We start from the raw sequence: 21,899 nt of genomic DNA, 5'->3' as shown, positions 1-21,899 counted from the left end.
CTAAGCCTTCTTCGAATGGGGAGGTTTCTGCCCTACATCTCTATTGGATTTTGCAGCTTGGAAGCTCCTTCAGCAAGTCTCTGCCATCAAAGGTCTCCTCTCCACCCTCAGAGGTCTCCTCCCTGCTCTCAGAGGTCTCCTCTCTGCTCTCGGAGGTCTCTTCTCTGCTCAATGCTCAAAGCTCATTCTTCTTCGGTGTCTCTTCTCTTCATTCTTCTCAATGCTGCCTCACCCTCTAGACACTGGCTCTTTTTATATACAGTTCTACTTGGCATCTGATTCTAGTCGGCAAAAAATCCTATTTTGATTGCCATTAAAACAGGATAGAGAAATCATCAGGGCCTTATTAAAGTTGAGATCTTTTCATTCTTCGATGGAAAGATGATATTTGTAACTCATGAGACCTTTCACAGTATAAGGGTGTTGAATGGGATATTTTTATACATATACACATACACATACACATACATATACATATACATATACATATACATATACATATACATATACATATACATATGCATATACACATACAGATGCATATACACATACAGATGCACATACACATACATATACATATACATATGCATATACACATACAGATGCATATACACATACAGATGCATATACACATACAGATGCATATACACATACACATACATACATGAATACACATACCCACATATACACACATATGTGTGTATGTATATATATATATATATATATATATATATATATATATATACAGAAGGCACAGGGTGAGTTGAACATGAAGGTATAATGTCTAAAAAATAAAATTAAGGGGTGAGAGAGGAATATGTTAGGAGAAGGAGAAAAGGAGAGATAGAATGGGTTAATTTATCTCATATAAAAGAGGCAAGACAAAGCTGTTTCAATGGAGGGGAAGAGAAGGGAGGTGAAAGGGAATGAGTCAACCTTATTCTCCTTGGACGTGGCTTAAGGAGGGAATAACATGCACACTCAGTTAGGTATCTTAACCTACAGGAAAGCTGGGGGGAAGAGGATAGGAGGAAGGGTAATAGAAGGGAGGGCAGCTTGGGGGAGGGGTTGGTCAGAAGCAAACACTTTTGAAAAAGGACAGGGTCAAAGGAGAAAATAGATTAAATGGGGGGGCAGGCTAGGATGGGGGGGGAATATAGTCTTTGAGAATATGACTATTATGGAAATGTTTTGCATAACTTCACATATATAGCCTATGTTGAATTGCTTGCCTTCTCAATCATGGTGGGTATGGAAGGAAGTAGGGAGAGAAACTGCAGCTCAAAGTTTTAAAACAAATGTTAGAAATTGTTTTTACATGCGACTGGGAAATAAGATATAGAGGTAATGGGGTAAAGAAATCTATCTTGCCCTATGAGAAAGTAAGGGGGAAGGGAATAAGAGGGAGGTGTGGGGTGATAGAAAGGAAGGCAACCTGGGGGAAGGGTTAATTAGAATGCTTGTCATCTTGGCATGGGAAGTAGTGGAGAGATGGGGAGACAATTTGGAACTCAAAATTTTGTTGAAGTGAATGCTGAAAACTAAAAATAAATTGCTTATTTTTTTTTAAAAAAAGCTATATTTTGCTTTAGGGAACAAAAAGCTCTCAATAAGATCCCCAAAATGAATGAATGAATGAATACATAGATTAATAATCAAATAAAACTGGTAGGGGTTGAATAAAACTTTATTCCTTTTTAGGACTAAAGAATCTCCAAAAACGTTTTTCTCTCTTTAATTCCTATTCTCCCCATGATTACAGATAAGACTGTGGACTGTCTACTTTCCTTGCCATCCCTTTAACCCTATTTTCATCCTGAATTCTTTCTTCTCATGGTCCTGAAAACCATGCACTGAATTGTGTTCTATTAGTTTTGTCCAGAGAGAGCAGCTGCATGTAGGGTGCAGCAGGTATTTGAGTACAGAATATTTAACAGGTCTAGGATCCTCATTGCTCATCTAGTGATCAGAGATGAGCTTTTATGGTTCTTATTTGTAATCTGTATTTTTAAAACTCTCTAAAATTATAGAATTAAAAATGCAGCTAAATGTGGACAGATTTACCTCAGGCTAAGATGGTGAGCTAATTTCTATTTTCCTGCAGGATGCTGAGACATTTCGAACATTTGATAGGTAATCTTTAACCCCATCACCCCTATTGTGAGGGAAGGGAGGGAGGGAATAGAAAAAAAAGCAAGAAGAAGTCCTCGGGTAAGGGGGCAGTCCAAGCCAAATAAAAATACCATCAATGGAAATAGGTGTTCCTTTGGGAGAATCAACTAAGCCCCTGTTCTATTGGAAGGAGGCAGCTTTCCTCTGTAACAACAATCTGACTAGCAGCTACTGTGGCTGTGTAAGACCAACAACTACTGGCACACAGAAGGCCACTAACACAGGTTCTTTGATCTGTTTTTCTAAGGAAAGCAACTTTAAGGGGTTAACAATCCCAGCTTAATTAAACATACATATATCATTCACTTAGTTCAGGGGGAAAAGATCAGCCCCCTGAACATCAAGGCAAATACAAACAGAAATTACAAACATCAACAGACAGACCTTGTCTGATTCAAATCATAATTCATAGTTACCAGAGAAGCACCAACATCTATCTGTCTGGGTTACAAAGCTGGAGGGGGGAGTGTTCAACAGCTTGCCCAGAGTCTGTCACCCACATTCTTTCAGTGAGTGTACCCCCAAAAGTCAAATGTCAACCTGGGATCTTGTATATCTGTCTCAGGGCCCTGGGGCCCTTAAGGCTCACCATGTAGTGTGTGAAAAATCACTGTCATGAAGAGTGTGGGAAAGCTCCAACCACCAGCAGCACATCATATACAATTCCATGACTTTTGTCTTAGTGCTGAGAAACATACCAAGGCAAAAGATCCCACTTTACTAGCCCCAGTCAAACAAAGGCCAGAATCATTAAAGGCACCTAAGAGAAGAACAGCAAAAAACCATGCCCTGACTACCACTACATCCTCAAACTTTGCCTTCTGTATCAACCAATTCCAGTTACACATATAACAGCAGACATAACAGACAGCCCTGAGGGATTAATCTTAGCCTGTAGAATTATGGTTCTAGAAAATGGGTGATTCTTCCAATCATAACTTCAATTAAAGGACCCCTCTGGTGCTCCATGATGGCATGGAGCTAATTCTAGCTTCTCAGAGCCTATTTGTAATCACCTAAAAGAACACAAGCTCCTTGAAAGGGTTTTTTTTCTTTTTGTCTTCATATGTCTAGTACCTTGGACAGAGTTGCCACCTAATAAATGCCTATTTTATGACTAAATAGTAGCAGTGTAAAGCTCTGTCTGAATAATATATAAAAGATCAGAATAGAGGCTTGTCAATTTGTCACATGTCTGCCCTTTGAAAATCATTCAAAAGAAGCCCTGAAAGGAGCATCACTAGTTTGACTGCCGTGATGAATTTTTTGGTCATGACAATTTTGCAAGATTCATTTAAACAAATTAGAGATAGGTCACAATTTCAGTCAGTTGAGGGATTCCCCATTCAGATCAAAGCGCATAGCTTTGACATACTAAAATTTACAACCACAGAAATTTAGATGTGGCAAGGATGATAGATTACCTAGGTTAACCCTCTGCTTCTAAAAAAGAAACTGAGAGCCAGAGAAAAGGGAGCTGTCCAAGGTTACACAGCTAGTGAAGGCAACAGCAAGAACTAGGACATAGTTGTTTGATGCCCAGATTTTTCTACTTTGCTATTATTTATTACATGGTAGACACATGTTGTGCCTCTGTAATCTTTAGGGAACTAAAATAAAGATACAGTTGAATTGTCCTTTTAGTTTACTTGAGTTGAAAAAAAAGTGTATTTTTTTTTACCCCAAATGGCAATTGAGTTTTGGAAAGGTTATTGCCATTGGAGGTCTTGAGTTTGAGCCATGGCTTTAACATTTCTGCTTTATGATCCTGGTCAAGTCACCTTATGTACCCTAGGCCCTGGTTTTCTTATCCACATGAAGAATATGATAATTTGTTTTGAGAATAAACCTCAAAAGACTATGCAAAGAGAAGCAAGGTGGCATAGTGGATAAAGCACTGACCTTGAAGTCAAGAAGACCTGAGTTCAAATCTAGTCTCAAATACTAACTAGCTATGTGGCCCTGGGCAAGTCATGTAATACCAATTGTTTCCCCTCCCAGATAAAAACAAACAAAAATGACTCTATGGATGTGAGCTGCTACTTTTTTACGATGGTAAAATTTTGGTTACTATAGAACCATAAATTTTAAGACCAATACTCTTATTGCTCAATCACTTCTCTCCTTTCCCTTCCCCACTCAGTTTTTTTCTCTCTTTACAAAAAGTTTTGGAAGGACATGGAATGGCAAACGTATTGGGACAAATTGATTATGCCATCTATGCTCTCCTACAAAAGATAAAATACTTTATTTCTTACTTTGTGTCCTTGTCATGATTGACAACAACAACAAAAGATAAGTGAAAGCTATGGCACAAAAGGGCAACTAGGTGGTACAGGGAGCTCTGGGCCTAGAGTCAGGATGACTTCTCTTACTGAGTTCAAATCAGGCCTCAGACACTTACAAATGGGCAAGTCACTTAACCCTGTTTGTTTCAGTTTCCTCATCTGTAAAATGTTCTGGAGAAGGAAATGGCAAACCATTCCAGAATCTTTGCCAAGAAAACTCCAAAAGGTGTCACAAAGAGCTATGACAGCAACAACAAAATGGTACAAAAGCCATTCATGTTCTGAGTATGATGTAAAAGTTCTTAGTGATATCACTTATATTTTCTCTACTTGTCCACCAAATATCTACTTGAGAGAATTACATTAGATGAAAGTGACCCTTTAGGGAATTACTTTAAAATTGTATTACCCAGATGTCCTTAATGAGTTCATCTCATCAGACCCAATAGAACTAGATCCTAAAGTAACTGGCAGTTTGATTGTTGTTGAGCTGCTCTCAGTGATCTTTGAAATATTGAGATGAATTCAAGAGGTACCATAAATATGAAAAAAAATACAAACAGGAAAGAGAATGAGACCTGTAGGCTATTTGGGCCAATAAGCTAATCATTATTTTTGACAAAATTACAGAAGTATCAAACTTTGAGTGCTCTCTGTAAGGTTTAGCAGGGTGGGACTTTTAAAAATTGTTTTCTCTTTTAGAATGCTAAAGTAATCAAGTGCCTTTTATTAAGTCTTGCTAAGTGCTAAGCCCTAGGCCCACACTTTTTTGCTGAATAGGTGTGAAGCCTTCCAGCCAAGAAGGGTATATAAACTCAGAGGTTAGCATTTTGTTTGGGGTTCTCACTCCCTGGAAGAGTATAACATGATTTGTCTAGACAATACTCTAGGCAACCTTTGTTAAGAGCCCCCTGGCTTTGAAAAAACCCAGATGTTGGTGCTTTTCTGGTAACTACATATTGCTATGGATAGACTGTTTTGTGCTATGTGCTCTGTTTATATAATGTATGTTTGTAATTTCTGTTTGTATTCTCTCTGAAGCTCAGGGTGCCGGCTTTTCCCCTGAACTAAGTGAATGATGTGTCTATGTTTGATTAAAGTGAGAATGTTAACCCCTTAAGATTGCTTTCCTTAGATCAAAGAACATATGCTGGCAGCTCTTGTTGCTGGCTAGCTGCTAGCACCATTGTTGTTATACTCCCCAAGACTCTTTCCTGGTCCCGTTTCTCCTCTCTTCATACTTTCTCTCTCCTAGTTACCTCATTAACTCCCATGAGTTTAATATTGCTATGCGAACAATTCACATATTTGTAATTCATCCCGATTATTTCCCCCGAATTCTGTCCTGTGTTACCATTTGCCTATTGGACATTTCAAAGTAGATGTCCTGGAGAGTTCTCAAATTCAATATCTCCAAAATGTAACTCATTATCTTTCTTGTCAAACAAAAATCTCTTCTAAAAGAACCTTATTTTCTATGAAGGCATCACCATTCTTCAAGTATTCTAGGTTCATAATCTTGGCATAATTCTCAGCTCCCCAACCTCCTTCATTCCACATATTCAAACAGTTAGAAAAATTGTATTACCTTGACAATATTGATCATAATCATCCTTTTCTTTCCAATCAAATAGTAACCAACCCACCAATTAATCCATCGATAAATGTTTATTAGGTGCCTACTATGCTCCAGGTGCTATGCTAAGCACTGCAGATATGAAAGAAAAAACAAAGACAAAACCTGCTTTCAAGATGATCACAAAATAATGACAACAATAACAGTAATAATAATAAATTAATAAATGATAAAATAACTATATTCGAGTCCTCAACTGTCACCCAGATTAATTAAATGACCCTCTAAATCCCCTAGACTCCAGTCTTCCTAGGCCAATACATCTTTTATGTGATCTATTTATATACTTTTATGCTTGTATCTGTAATTTTTGTTTTGTTTTCCCTAGACTGATAGACTGAAACCCCTCTAGCCTTTAACTGATGACCTATTTAACTTGTTGCTGAAAAATAAACATCTTATTAGGTAACCTGATGATGAGTCTCTCCAAACTTTACTCATTAAATTCTCACATTATGGACAATCGTTAAACCATACTCTAAGCATTTTAAGCTTGGCAGGGCCTTTCACAGTTGGCATTCTGTGAACATAACTTTCATATATCATTGCAATAATAAAATATATGGGGAAATGCTATTTTAAAACATGCTACCTCTTCCTCATTCTTTTTTAATTTTTTTTAATTTCATATCTGGGTCATATTAATTGTTACTTCAATGGAAGTATTATAGATTCAGTTCCACCTCCTTATCTTAACTCTGCATGTATCTTTCTGTTCCTAGTATGTCTCTTGGACACACTATATTGTTGGATTCTGATTTCTAATCCAATTTGTTATCTTCTTTCAATTTATGGGTGAGTTCATCCCATCCATGTTCACAGTTATGATTGCTAACTGTGTATTTCTCTCCATCCTATTTTCTTGCACTTATTCTTCTCCTTTTTACCTTGTCACCTAAATAATCTGTTTTGCTTCTGACCACTTTCTCCCTTACCCTATCTATCTTCTTAACCCTCCACCCCAAGCCCTTGTTATCTTAACCCTTATGTAGTTATCTAGTGGTTCCCATTTCTATTTGAGTTTGACAACACTGATCTACAGAGACTCTGAATCTATTTCCCTCTTCTCCCCACTACATCTCCTAAGATAGCCTTAATAACAAAGAAAAAAACTACATTATTTTCAGTTTTGATACTACAAAAAGGTGCATCTGTAAATATTTTCCTATATATGAAGCTTTATTTTTGTCAACACCCTCCTTAGGGTAAGAGCCTGGAAGTGGAATTACTGGGTCAAAGTATATGGGGATTTTAGGCATTTTTTTCATAATTCCAAATTGCCTTCCAGACTAGTTGTACTAATTTGCAGCTCTACTCACAGTGCCTCAGTGGGACTGTTTTCCCACAATCCTTTTAATATTGACTAGTCCTGTCTTTTGCTATCTTTACCAATATACTGAGAATGAAGTAAAACATCAAGGCAATTGGATTATTAAGAGCTTTTGATATTTTAAGAACTGCAGCCATGAATCATCAGTGATGCAACTCTGTTTTTGAGGTAGGGAACAGATTGTAATCATTATAAGTATAATATAATTTTACACAAATAACACAGGTATTTCTCATCTTGCATTCAATTTAGGCTCCAATCTATTGTTGATATACAGTTCTGGTATCAAAATGTGTACTGATGTACTGACTAAATGGAATATTCTTGCAATCACATGTCTGGACAGAAAGATTTTTTTTCCACTTAAAAATATGGATTGTAAGAGCTATCACTTTTGAGTAATTAAGGATCTCATTAAAAAACCTTGTTATATTCTGTGGTTTGGTATGATCAGCATGATGTTTTCTGCAAATAGGAGCATTTGGAAGACTTTTGGGAATCTTTCTTTAATTAGCTCTTGGAACCAGGCATGCTCCATGCTAGTGGTGAATACTTTTGTTAAACATACTTCTCACTGTTTTATCCTTCAATTAATGTTTATAATGAAGTTATAAATTCTGTCATTGTGTTTATCAAAGAATTTTGTATGAACGCAGTATATGCTTGAGACATTACAGTTTGGAAAGAAATATTCTTTAAAGCTACATTTTACTCTCCATGTATTGGATAATTTTTTAAAAAATTGAACAATAAACACTATAGTCTCTTGTATTCTCTGACACTTTTAGTGAGTTATGTGGTTGTGAAAGTGGAGTACTATAAACACTTTATATTGAAAATCTTCCTGTTCCCATGTCAAATCATCCCCAATGCTATCCTCAGTACATGTGTAGATAATTCTCACAGAGATTTCATAAGGATGAAAATCTGGCATATGCAAGTCATAGATATCCTCTCAGTCACCTTTTTTTGGGAGTATTAATATTGGTCATTTATCTCTCTTTTTAAAAATGCTTCCTCTTCTCGTTTCCCCTCTGTACCACTAAGCAGCCCCTTGATGGTCTCAAATCTCAAAGGCATTTCCATGCTCTGTGCTTGGTTTTGCTGAGATTGAACTTTATTGAACTTTAATTGTTGTTTTAGTTCTGTTTTCATCTATGAATTTTCCTCAGGTTATGTAGTTTAATTGGATGTTGCTCCAAGCTTCCCAAAGCAGTATTTTTCACCTTTACTACTTTTCAATATTCTATGAGACAATACATCATCTAATTTTCCTATGTTGTGTTTTACAAATGATTTTATATTTTAAACTCATGTTGTTCAGGTCTTTCATGTTTCTCTAATTGACAGGAAGAACTAGTATTTACTGACTAGTAATTTCTGGGGTGTATTGTCCCCTTATTATGGAAATTGTTTTATGTATATAATCAGTACTTTCAATTCTTTTCCTTTCTTCCTTCTAAACTCTTTGCAGTCTGATTTCTGTCCTCCTCATCCAACTGAAATCACTCTATCCAAAGCTGCCAATGAGCTCTTAATCACAAATCTAATTGCCTTTTCTCAATCTTCATCTTTCTTAACATTTTTTTTTGCATATGTCGATACTGATGAATGCTTTCCCTCATTCTACTCCTTTCTCCCTAGTTTTTTGTGACAATACTCTTTCTTGGTTTTCCTCTTAACTATCTGACTTCTCCTTCTAGGTCCCTTTTGGTGGATCTTTGTCTGGTCATTCTCACTTACCATGGGTATTGCCCAAGATCCTGACCTTGGCCATCTTCTGTTTTTTCTCTGTATTCTTCCCATTGAAATCTTATCAGCTTCTGCTGATCATATTAACAACTCTGCTGATAATTCCCAAATCTATTGATCCAGCTCAAAACTACCTCCTGACCGTTAGTCTGATATGTCCAACTGCCTATTCAGCATCTCAAACTGGATATCTTAGAGATTATTTAGACTCAACATATCTAAAAGTAAATTCTTCATCTTTCTCCACAAGTCTTCTTTCTTCCTAATTTTCTTATTTTACATTTCTTATTTCAGGGCACCACTATTTTCCTAGAAAATCAGACACATAACCTATGTGGCATCTTCAAATTCTCATTCTCTTTCACCTATCATATCCAATATGTTACCAAGTTATATCACTTCTGTCTTTATAATATTTCTCATATTCACTCCCTTCTCCCTCTAACACTACTATCAATTTGGTGTAAGCTCCCATCACTTTATACCTAGACCATTGAAACTGCCTTATGTTTGGTGTCTTTGCCTCAATTCTCTTCCTGCTCTAGTCCATCTTCCATTCAGCTATTAAATTGATCTCCCTTAAACACAGGTATGACCTTGTTATCCCAGCTCCCAATCCCATCCCATTCAATAAATTCAGGGACTCCCTATTACCTTCAGGACCAAATTTAAAATCCTGTTTGCTGTTCAAAGTCCTTTATAACCTGATAGTCCCAACCCTATTTCTTTAGTCTTCTTGAACCTTACTTACCCCCTGTACTCTACACTTTAGCTCTTGGCTATTTCATGCTCAAGACATCCTGTTTTCTAAGTCAAGGGTTTTCACTGGCTATACCCCATCCTTGGAATTCGCTCTCTCATCATCTCCATCTCTCAGCCTTCCTGGTCTCTTCTACATCCCAGTTAAAATTTACCTTCTATACAAAGAATTTGCTAGAGGTGGAGCCAAAATGGCAGAGTAAAGGCAGAGATTCCTGAATTCTCCAAATCCCTTCAAATTTATGTAAATAATGACTGTAACCAAATTCTAAAGCAGCAGAATGTAAAGAAAAAATAGAGTGAAACAAACTTCTAACCCAAGACAAATTAGAACATTAGCAGGAAAGGTCTGATGCATCAGGAAGAGAAAGGAATGCAGTACAGTGAAGGGCACAACAGCATAGATTGGACCCCCAGAAAACCAGTAACAGGCCTTGGGAGTCACTCAATCAGCAGCAGTAGTGGCTGCTTCTGGGGCTCTCCACCTGCAGATGCTAAGGAGTCAAACAACTGGTCAAAAGGAGATTACAAGATTCTCTTTGTTAGCACTGGGGGCAAGACTCAGTTGCTTTGCCCATACTAAGATTGCATATTAAAGGTGTAGCCTTGCGTGATGTCCCAGGGAAAGAGAAAGCACTAGCATACCAAAACTTGCAGCTACAGTGCAGTGGGGACCCTTGTCATGGTTTTGGGCAGAAAAGAGTGCTTGTGGTTGTTCACAGAGCTGGACAAAGGGCAAGAGAGGAGTATACATCTCTCCTTAGATCATACCCCCTTGGAAGAATTGAAAACTTACAGGTCCCTAGAATTATCTCTGAAAATAGCTGCACAAAACCCCTGAAGTCTTGGACAATGTGCTCTCCATCCTAGAAGCAGAGCCCTACTTTAACAAAGAATTAAAAGTCAAGTACTAGGCTGGGAAAATGAGCAATAAAGAAAAAAAATCTGACCATAGAAAGTTACTTTGGTGACAAGGAAGATCAAAGTATACACTCGGAAGAAGGTAACCGAGTCAAAGCTCCTAGATTAAGAACCTCCAAGAAAAAAAAAATATGAATTGGTTACGGGACATAGAAGAGTACAAAAAGGATTTTGAAGATCAAGTAAGAGATATAGAGGAAAAATTGGGAAGAGGAATGAAAGTGATGCAAGAAAATAATGAAAAAAAAAACCAAGTCAACAGCTTGGCAAAGAAGACTTAAAAAAATACTGAGGAAAGGAACACCTTAAAAAACAGACTAGGCCAAGTGGTAAAAGAGGGCCAAAAAGCCAATGAGGAGAAGAATTCCTTAAGAAAGCAGAACAGGGCAAATGGAAAAAGAGGCACCAAAATTCACTGAAGAAAAAAAAAAGCACCTCCTTAAAAAGAACAATTGGTCAAATGGAAAAGGAGGTAAAAAAGCTCACAGAAGAAAATAATCCCTTAAGAATTATAATTGAGCAAATGGAAGCCAATTCCTTCATGAGAAATCAAGAAACAATAAAACAAAACCAAAAGAGAGGAAAAAAAGAGAAGACAATGTGAAATATCTCATTGAAAAACAAAACAAAACAACTGACCTGAAAAATAGATCTAGAAGAGATAATTAAAAAAATGTTTTAGGAAGAAAGGAAGGACAAAAGAAAAGAAAATAAAAAGTTAGGTTTCCATTTTCAGTGAACTCACAATCTAAACAAACATTTATGCATAAATAAGACAGGATAAATTGCAAATAATGAACAGAGGTTTTGCACTAGCATTAAGGGGAGTCAGTAAATGTTTTTTGTTTGTTTGGTTTGGTTTCAATTGAGTATTTTGTTTTTTTCTGAAAGCCATGATCAAAGAAAAAAGAGACTAGACATCATCTTTCAACAAATTATCAAGGGAAACTGCCCTGACATTCTAGAATCAGAGGATAAAATAAAAATTAAAAGAATCCACTAATAACCTCCCGAAAGAGATCCCAAAATGAAAACTCCAAGGAATATTATAGCTCAAACTTAGAGCTCTCAGGTGAAGGAAAAAGTATTTCAAACAGCCAGAAAGAAGAAATTCAAGTACAATGGAGCCACAGTCAGCATAACATGAGATTTAGTAGCTTCTACATTAAAGGATTAAAGGGCTTGGAATATTATGTTCTAGAGGATGAAGGAAGTAGGATTACAACCAAGAATCACTTATCCAGCAAAATTGAGTATAATCCTTACCGGGGAAAAATGTATATTTAATGAAATAGAGGACATTCAAGCATTCTTGATGAAAAGACCAGAGCTAAATAGAAAATTTGAGTTTCAAATACAAGACTCAATTGAAGGATAAAAGAGTAAACAGGAAAGGGAAATCATAAGGGACTTAATAAGGTTAAACTGCTTACCTTCCTTCATGGGAAGATGCTAAATGTAACTTGTAAGAACTTTCTCATTATTAGGAAAGTTAGGAGCATATATAGATAGAGGGCTCAGGTGTGACTTGAATATGAAGGGATGGTATCTAAAAATTAAATTAAATGGTTAGAGAGGAATGCATTGGAAGAAAGGATGTAGTAGAGGTAGAATGGGGTAAAATTATCTCAAATAAAAAAAGAAGAAAAGGTTTTCTAATGGAGAGAAAGGGAGAAGCTGAATGTGAGTCAGTGAACCCTACTCTCATTGGAATTACCTCAAAGAGAGAATAACATACACACTCAGTTGAGTATGGGAATCTATCTTACCCTATAAGAATGCAGGAGGAGGAGAGGACATGAGAAGGGGAGGGTGATAAAAGGGAGGGAAGATTTAGGGAGGGGTTACTCAGAAGCAAAACTTTTGAGGAGTAACAGGGTGAAAGGAGAGAGAATAGAATAAATGGGAGGGGATAGGATGGAAGTTAGTACAGTTAGCAGCTGTAATTGTGAAAAAAAAATGAAATAAGTTTTTTTTTTTCTGATAAAGGCTTCATTTCTCAAACATATAGATAACTGAGTCAAATTTATAAAAAAAATGAGAACCATTCCCTAACTGATAAATGATCAAAAGATATGAACAGTGTTCAAATTATATAATCACAGATATCTATTGCCTTCTGGAAAACAACAACAAACAAACAAACAACTGTTCTTACTGCTAATTGGAGAAATGCAAATTAAAAAAATTCTGAGGTACTACCTCATATTTATTGGATTAGCTAATGGGACAGAAAAGGAAAATGACCAATATTGAAGAAGATGTGGGGAAAAGGAGACATTAATGCACTGTTAGTGGCATTGTGTGCTGATTCAATCATTTTTACAGAAATTTGGACCTATGGTGAAAGTGCTATAAAACCATACTTACTCTTTTACCTAGAAACAGCTAGATCTGTTTCCCAAAAAGAGATTAAAAACAAAAAAGGAAAAGGACAAATATGTACAAAAATATTTATAGTAGCTCTTTTAGTGGTGGCAAAGAATTGGAAGTTGAGGGGATGCCCATCAATTGGGAAATGACTGAAGAAATTGTGATAGGTGATTATGATGGAATACTATTGTGCTATAAGAAATAATGAGCAGCATGCTCTCAGAAAAAAAAAAAACCTGTAAAGGCTTACTTGAATTGGTGCAAAGTGAAATGTACTGTATACAAAATAATAGCAATATTATGTGATGATCAATTGAGAATGAGTTAGCTATGCTCAGCAATACAATGATCTGAGACAACTCTGAAGGACGTATGATGCAAAATGCTTTCTATCACAAGAGAAAGAACTGATGGTGTCTGAATACCAATTGATACATGCTTTTTAAACTTTTTAAACTATTTTTCTTGAGGGATTTTTGTCTGTTTTCTTTCACATTAATATTACGGAAATATTTTGCGTGAAGTATACATATATAACCTATATTCAATTGCTTGCCTTTTCAATGAAGGGATTTGGGGAGGAAGAAAGGGACAGATTTTGGAACTCAAAGTTTTAAAAAACAAATGTTAAAAATTATTTTTACATGTAATTGGGGAAAGATAAAATACTAAACAAAACAAAATGTTAAAGTTAGTGCAAAACCTCTATTGATTTTTTATGATTTATCCTATCTATGTCTTATTTATGCATAAATATTTGCATGTTTCCTCTTCTATTAGACTGTGAGTTCATTGAAAATAGAATTCTAACTTTCTCTTTCTCTTTCTCTTTCCTTCCTTCCTTCCTTCCTTCCTTCCTTCCTTCCTTCCTTCCTTCCTTCTTTCCTTCCTTCCTTCCTTCTTGCCTTCCTGCCTTCTCGCCAGCCCACCTTCCTGCCTTCCTGCCTGCCTGCCTTCCTGCCTTCCTGCCTGCCTGGCTGTCTGCCTTCCTGCCTGCCTGGCTGTCTGCCTTCCTGCCTGCCTGGCTGTCTGCCTGCCTTCCTGCCTCCCATCATTAGTACTTAAAACACTGTCTAGATCACGGTTGGCACTCACTGCTTATTGACTAAATAACTGATATATTTAAATTTCTGAGTTTTATAGGAAATTATCACAATCAACGTCAATATCTTTGTTTTCTTCCATTTTCTATTTTTGCCATAAATGTTTGATCTATAAATCTATGTTGTGACTACTTTTCATCATTCCCCAACATTCTAATTTATTAACTTGGTTCTTTTTCCCAAATAGCTGATGATATGACTTCCACAGTGGCAATGAATCATCTCAAGATTAGAAACACATAGGAACATTTTTTCAAGTACTATTACTGTTCATCTTGCCCCTTGCAATTTCTTGTTCTCTCCTTGAAAAAAGTATTATATTTTTATTTAATTAATTTAATATATTTAGTTTTCAGCATTGATTTTCACAAGAGTTTGTATTACGAATTATCTCCTCATTTCTACCCTCCCGCCCACTTCAAGATGGAGTACATTCTGGTTGCCCTGGTCCCCAGTCAGTCCTCCCATCTGTCACCCTGCTCTCCTCCCATCCCCCTTTCCCTTCTTCCTTTGTAGGGCAAGATAAATTTCTACGCCCCATTGCCTGTGTATCTTTTTTTTTTGAATGTCTGTTTTTAAAACTTTGAATTCCAAATTCTCTCTCCTCTTTCCTCCCCGCCTACCCTCCCTAAGAAGGCAAGCAATTCAACATAGGCCACATGTGTATCATTATGTAAAACCCTTCCACAATACTCATGTTGTGAAAGATTAACTATGTTTTGCTCCTTCCTAACCTATCCCCCCCTTATAAAATTTTCTTCGTTGACCCTGTCCCTTTTCAAATGTGTTTGTTTTTGATTACCTCCTCCTCCTCTCTGCCCTCCTTTCTATCATCCCCCCCTTTATTATCTTCTTCCTCCTTTTTTCCTGTGGGGTAAGATACCCAATTGAGTGTGTATGGTATTCCCTCCTCAGATCAAATCAGATGAGAGCAAGATTTACTCATTCCTCATCACCTGCCCCCTCTTCCCTTCCTACAGAACCACTTTTTATTGCCACTTATATGCGAGATAATTTACCCCATTCTATCTCTCCCTTTCTCTCTCTCTCAATATATTCCTCTCTTATCCCTTAATTTGATTTTATTTTTTTGGATATCATCCCTTCATATTCAACTCATCCTGTGACCCCCCCCCTCTCTATATATATGTATATATATATACACACACACACACATATACATATACATCTACACCTACATATATACATACATAGACACACACATGTATATATATATATATATATATATATATACATATATACACTCACACATAGATATATGCATATTCCTTTCAGCTACTATGATACTGAGGTCTCATGAATCATACATATGATCTTTCCATGTAGGAATGTAAACAAAACAGTTCAACTTTAGTAAGTCCCTTATGATTTCTCTTTCTTGTTTACCTTGTCATGTTTCTCTTGATTCTTGTGTTTGAAAGTCAAATTTTCTATTCAGCTCTGGTCTTTTCACTGAGAAATCCTGAAAGTCCTCTACTTTATTGAAAATCCATATTTTACCTTGGAGCATGATACTCAGTTTTGCTGGGTAGGTGATTCTTGGTTTTAATCCTAGCTCCATTGACCTCTGGAGTATCATATGCCAAGCCCTTCAGTCCCTTAATGTGGAAGCTGCTAGATCCTGAGTTGTCCTGATTGTTTTTCCACAATACTCAAATTGTTTCTTTCTGGCTGCTTGCAGTATTTTCTCCTTGACCTGGGAGCTCCAGAATTTGATGACAATGTTTCTAGGAGTTTTCTTTTTGGGATCTTTTTCAGGAGGCTATTTGTGGATTCTTTCAATTTCTATTTTACCCTCTGGCTCTAGAATACAAGGGCAGTTCTCCTTGATAGTTTCTTGAAAGATGATATCTAGGCTCTTTTTTTGATCATGGCTTTCAGGTAGTGCAATAATTTTTAAATTATCTCTCCTGGATCTATTTTCTAGGTCAGTGGTTTTTCCAATGAGATATCTGACATTGTCTTCCATTTTTTCATTCCTTTGGTTCTGTTTTATAACATCTTGATTTCTCATAAAGCCACTAGCTTCCACTTGTTCCAATCTCATTTTTAAGGTAGTATTTTCTTCAGTGGTCTTTTGGACCTCCTTTTCCATTTGGCTAATTCTGCCTTTCAAGGCATTCTTCTCCTCATTGGCTTTTTGGAGCTCTTTTGCCATTTGAGTTAGTCTTTTTTTAAGGTGTTGTTTTCTTCAATATTTTTTTTCACTATTTTTCTGGGTCTCCTTTAGCAATTCATTGACTTGTTTTTCATGGTCTTCCCAATTTTTCCTCTAATTCTCTAACTTGCTTTTCCAACTCCTTTTTGAGGTCTTCCATGGCCTGAGACCAGTTCATGTTTTTCTTGGAGGCTTTTGCTGCAGGCTCTTTGCCTTTGCTGACGTCTTCTGGCTGTATGTTTTGGTCTTCTTTGTCACCAAAGAAAGATTCCAAAGTCTGAGACTGAATCTGAGTGCATTTTTGCTGCCTGGCCATGTTTCCAGCCAACTTACTTGACCCTTGAGTTTTTCGTTGGGGTATGACTGCTTGTACAGCAAAGAGTACTTTGTTCCAAGCTTGAAGGGATGTACCATTGATTTCAGAGCTATTGCTATACAGCCAGCTCTGCTACCCCAGCACTCCTCCTTCCCCAAGAACCACCAACCCAGACCTGATGCAAATCTTAAGCAGGCTCTGCACTCCTGCTCTGATCCACCACTTAACTCCTCCTACCAGGTGGGCCAGGGGCTGGAAGTAACTGCAGCCGTAGCTCTGTAGCTGCACCACCCCCGCTACCCCCGGGGCCGTGGCTGAACCTCAAACTCTTTTCACTCTGTCCCCTGCAGCTTTTCCCACTAACTTTCTCTGTTGTCTTTGGTGTTTCTGGGTTGAGAAGTCTGGTAACTGCCACAGCTCACTGATTCAGGGCACTAGGGCCTGTTCTGCCTGACTCCCTATCTAGTTGGTCCTGCCACTGCCCATGCTGAGCTCCACTCCCCTCTGCTCCGAGTGTAATAGACCGACCATTCAGTCTGTCCTGGGCTGGATTCCTGCTTCCCTCTGCTATTTTGTGGGTTCTACAGTTCTAGAATTTGTTCAGAGCCATTTTTTTGTAGGCTTTTGGAGGGACCTGTCAGGGAGCTCATGCAAATCCCTGCTTTCCAGCTGCCATCTTGGCTCCACCCCCTTGAAAATAGTATTATTATTCTTAGTAGTTTTAAGAAGCAGATGAGAGAAGTGTATAAAACATTGAACCTCAAGTCCGGAAGACCTGGCATCGAAACATACCTTTGACACTAAATAACTCTGTGATCCTAGGCAAGTCATGTAAACTCTCTGAGCATCTGCTCTTGCCTCTGTAAAGTAAGGATGTTGAATGGTCTCTAAGGTTCCTTCTGGCAGCTAGCTGGCACTGTGATTAGAGTACCAGGCCTTGAGTCAAGGCCCCAGACAGTTACTGGCTATGTGACCCTGGGAAAGTCATTTAACCCTGTTTACCTCATTTTCTTCATCTATAAAATAAACTGGATAAGGAAATGTCAGGTCACTTCAGTGTCTTTGTCAAGAAAACTCAAAATGGAGTCATGAAGAATCCAATGCAATTGCACAACAAGAAAAAAAATAGTTAAAGATTCATTGGCTGAGGCTTACAGAACCCAGAGTCATTTGGATTTTAAGATGAAACTTTGGAGTGTGACATTTTGGAAAATCAATATTTATATTGGAAGTCCCTACATTAAATCACTAAAAAATGAATATTCCCCCCATATTTCTCAAATATTGTTTTCTGATTAAAAATTTTAAGCAACATTTGTTCTATTTATGGAACTCTATGTTTCAGAGTACCAGCCAAAAATCTCTTGATTGCTAAGTCCATACAATAGGCATGTATTTAAAAATTGCAATGAGTGCTAAAAGATGAGTGGTAGAATGGTGATCTGCACCACCATAAAGATTATCAACACCAATGAAGGCACAGACCCCTTTAAATGCTGAACTACAGAGCTCTTTATAGTTAAAGAATGATATCAAACACTAGAAGGACATTTAATTATCTAAATATTTAAGAATGCCAATGCTTATATTATCTCAGAGTCTCAAAGATGCTTATCTTTATAGTCATAAAAACCAGTAAATATTAGAAACTATTCTGACAATCTAGTACCCATCAGAGAAAAAATTGTATTAGATATAAAGGAATCAAAATATAGAATAGTATTACTATAATGCTTATCTGCATTTATCTGCATAGTATCCTTTAGCTTCTATCAGGAAGTTGGAACTTGTAGCTTCCAGGGGCCAAAGAGTATGATAAAATTCACTGTTGTCAGGACCTAATGCTGCAGAAGATGAAAAAGAAGTGTTAAATACTTTTGAGTAAGTGAGTCATTCAAAAGATTGTGCTCCAACTCATTTGGTAGAATGAGTGAAATCTCTGCCTCAAAGGGAGAGTCACAAAAATTGCAAACAATACCAAGGAAAAAGTAATCAAAGACATCTCTCTAAAATGTATATTTTTAACTCTGCCACAGACAATTTCAATTTTTATTTTTCATTTGAGACCAGTAAAGAACTGCAATGATTTTCTAACTGGCAGAAGGTGAGTATGAATTTCAAGAATTTTAAGAATACACACACACACACATATATGTATATACACACATACACATATATGCATATGTACATATGTGTGTATATAAATACACACAGATGATTTCCTACACATGTGTACTGTATCCTGAAGAGTGAATAAATTTAAGGTGTGGGCTGGAGCTAGAGGTCCAATTTGATAGAAGGTTGGTCTCTAATTTCCTAAAACTGGGAAACATTATAGTATAATTGTAAGTGATACCAGAGTGAAATTTTAAGTTATAAGGACTAAGTCAAGCCAGAAGTGGGACTGACAACGTTGTATGATTTGAAGGTAATTGTGAGATCCTCCATGCAAAAATATTCTATCCATCATATAAGATTCATTCTTTTGACTCTTGAAAACCTTTTAATCTTAAAAGGTCTCATTGTCAAAATTCATGTATATATATCTTATAGAAGGCAACTTTTAAATGCTCTTACGAATTAAATCCTTTATTAGCCTTTTTTGAATAATTACCTATATAATTAAGGAGAATATATAATATTCTGGGAGTCAAGGTTAACTGTTCAATGCCATTTGTAAAAGGGTGTACCTGATTGACTTTGCCAATTATAATCTTCTTTGCCTTTTGGACTCTGGGATGGAGATCTTCCTTTCTGGTAGCAAATGCTTTGTGAGCTAGGTCTCCCTGTTTTATGCCTCATTTGGAATTAATAACTAAAAAGTAATCATTCAGAGTTATAGGTGGTGTTACATTTTCAAGGATTGTTATATATGGCCTAACTATCCACTATGGGAAAAATGAAGTGACTGAAAAGTGTCTCCTGTGCAGGCTATGACATACAATTGAGTGGGCAATCCAAAAGATTGGTCCATCAATACATATATCTTGGAAAAAAATGTTTGTCAAAGAATTGAACAGGAGGAGGAAAGTGATTTAGATTGTTTTGAAGAAATTCTTTTAATGATTTGAATCATTCCAAGCTTCTTATTGAAACAAATACTCATCATGTGGTCAACACTAATTTTAATCAACAATTATTAAGTTGTATGATGGTAAATCATGGAATAATACAGTCTTTAAAGTTAAGGACAGATGTCACTCAAATGACAAGTTGTGATATGAAACATATTACCATTCAATAAAAATGAAAATAAATAGGAATATAAAGGATGCAGTAAGAAAGATATTTGACAGGAAGAGAGGGTGAAGCAATAGTATATTGTGAGAGTGATAACTGATGGACCATTTATATATGTTATAGTATTCATGAAATATTACAGAAGTGTAAGAAGAAGTATAAGAAGGGTGTGCTATTTGGGAAGCATTTATGGGAGGCTGCAGACAAGAGTCGAACTTGATGATCAGAGCAAGGCTATGACCTTGCATTATTGTTGGCATATTCTTGAGCCTACAAATCCATTTAGGCACAAAAGATAGGAGATAGTTGAAAGCAAGACCTTTCAGGAATAGGCCAGAATCCAAATCCTCTCCTTTTAGTTTATTCAGCATATCTTTAAGTAATGCATTGTTTTATATTGCCAAGTAATATTTTCAAGATTGGATTTTAGAAGATCTAAATGATTAAGGCAGGGATGTGAAGAACAGGATAAAAAGAGTTTGTCTTGCTAAAAATCCTAAATAGATATATGAGGATGAAGGATATATTTTAATGTCTGCCTCATATTAAGTTCCTGATTGTTAGCTAGCTGAGTCTTTCAAGAACCCAATCTCAAGGTAGTAGGTATAGATAAGTTCAATTCTGAAATGGAGAAATGCAGTGGTGATCCACTAAAGGGCAACCAAGCTACTCCTACAACCTCCTGAGTTTAACTTCTTGATTTTATATCCATACTATATTTGATCCAAATTTGTTTGAGGCTATTGAAGACCTTTCTTGATTAACACTTCAGCACCAACTTCCCATTGTTGACTGAGAATATTGCCTGTTTAGGAGGTCATATCTTTACACTCATTTCAATGGCTGAGAAGCATAGAGAATACTATAATTCATACTTTGTATTGTTTATTGATTATTTAAAAAAATAATTTAATTAAAAGGGGAAATGTGGGAGCCAAGATAGTGGCATAAGCAGTAAATTGCTGGAGCGTTCCCCTATTCACCTCTAAAACAACCACAAAATAACACCACAGAAGAAATATTGGAACAGCAGAGCCAGGGGAAAGACAGTGTGGAGAGGTCTTTTAGCCTGGGAGACTTGGACGATCTGTAAGAAAGGTCTGTCTTACTTGGCTAAAAGGAGAGCACATTCTAGGGCAGGAAGCATCCCAGCAAGGCAGCAACAAGCCCCCCTAAGCAAAAGAGTGAGAGAATCTGAGCCCCAGTGTGGTGGATCAGAAAAATGCCTATGCCAGGATGCCCCATGTACTTTAGCATAGTCAAATGAACAAGGAACACTTCAGCTCTGAGAATCACCATGTGCTTCAGTGTAGTCCTGGGCAAACAGACATCTTCCAGTAGCCAGACCTCCAAATGAATCAGAATATTCCCAGGGAAAAGCAGAAACACCCCACTGGACCTCAGAACATGCCAGACGCCACCACTAGGACCCCAGTTCAGCACCAGGTAAGCTGCTAGACCCATACAGCCTCTAGCCGAGCCAGGCACTCCCCACCCTACCACCTCAACACATCAGCAGACATCAGGGTTCCCGGTGGGCCTCAAAGCAATGTCAATGAAACATCAGGTAAACAGCCAGGTCCTGCAGCCACTGGCACAAGAAGATGAAGACTGAGCCAGTTCCACTCCGGGAGCCGAGATCAAATTTAAGAGAAAGAAAAAAAAGCCAAAAAGCCAACAAAATAATCTGACCATAGAAAGTTATTATGGTGACAGGGAAGACCAAGATAAATTCAGAAGAGTACAATGTCAAAACACCTATGGGCAAAACCCCAAAGAATAATGTGAAATGGTCTCAAGTCCAGAAAGAACTCATGGAGGAGCTCAAAA

This window comes from Trichosurus vulpecula, chromosome 5, assembly GCF_011100635.1.
Source record: "Trichosurus vulpecula isolate mTriVul1 chromosome 5, mTriVul1.pri, whole genome shotgun sequence".
Classification (NCBI taxonomy): domain Eukaryota; kingdom Metazoa; phylum Chordata; class Mammalia; order Diprotodontia; family Phalangeridae; genus Trichosurus; species Trichosurus vulpecula.
Note: the sequence above shows the minus strand (reverse complement) of the source record.